This window comes from Etheostoma spectabile, chromosome 14, assembly GCF_008692095.1.
Source record: "Etheostoma spectabile isolate EspeVRDwgs_2016 chromosome 14, UIUC_Espe_1.0, whole genome shotgun sequence".
Taxonomy (NCBI): Eukaryota; Metazoa; Chordata; class Actinopteri; order Perciformes; family Percidae; genus Etheostoma; species Etheostoma spectabile.
The window spans coordinates 9,468,913-9,470,144 of NC_045746.1; positions in this window are offsets into that span (position 1 = coordinate 9,468,913).

Consider the following 1,232-nt stretch of genomic DNA (forward strand, 5'->3'; position numbering starts at 1 on the left):
AATTAAACGTTACGTTGTCTGATCATTAGTTGCGGTAACACGTTATAATAACCATCATTAATAGATGGTAAACTGATAGTTTTAAATCTTTAGTTACTCGTCATTTAACTGTTAGCAAGGACATTTAAATAATAAGATTTACTAATTATTAGTAGTGCTGTTTATTACCCGTTTATTGTTACACCCATATCCATCATATACTATATAGGTATCGGTTAATGATCCCAAAAAAAATTCTAAACCTTTAAGAAACCATTTTTAGAACATCTATAAACATTACGTAGATGGACCCGATATCCCTAACACGTTGTTAAGGGTTACCAGTTGCTCTGTAAACAGCGTCTGGACAGTTATTAGAAAGTTGTAACAGATGACTATAAGACCGTGTTAAATAGTTTATGAATACTTTGTAAACCATCTATAAACATTATCTGCATGCTATTGTATGGTTATGATGATTTTGAGACGTTGAGATGTTTTTCATAGTTAGTTATTGGTTAGTAAGTGCTTGGTAAAACAGGTACATTTTTTGCCCTTCATTAAAATATATATAAAATGATTTACTGTATATTTATACATATACACTTTTACATATATACACTGTATACACACATATATACGCATCTACATATATACACTGTATACACGCACATATATATATAGACCAAAATTACGCAACACTTTAATTTTGCCCCCATTTTTCATGAGCTGAACTCAAAGATGCAAGACTTTTTCTACGTGCACAAAAAGGCTTATTTCTCTCAAATGTTGTTCACAAATCTGTCTGAATCTGTGTAAGTGAGCACTTTTTCTTTTGCCGGGATAATCCATCCACATCACAGGTGTGGCATATCAAGATGCTGATTAGAAAGCATGATTATTGCAGAGGTGTGCCTTAGCCTGGCCACAATAAAAGGCCACTCTAAAAGGCGCACACACAGCACAATGCCACAGATGTCGCAGGTTTTGAGGGAGTGTGCGATTGGCGTGCTGACTGCAGGAATGTCCACCAGAGCTGTTGCCACAGCGTACGACGGCGTGTTCCAGGTCCTGCCGATATCCAGTAATTTTGGACAGCCGCTGAAGAGGAGTGGACCAACTTTCCACACCTAATCAACTCTATGTGAAGGAGATGTAGTCACACAACATGCTGACTGGTTTTCGGGGAATTCATTACCCAATACCTAATATAGTATATGAGGGATATTGTGTGTGTGTGTGTGTGTGTGTGT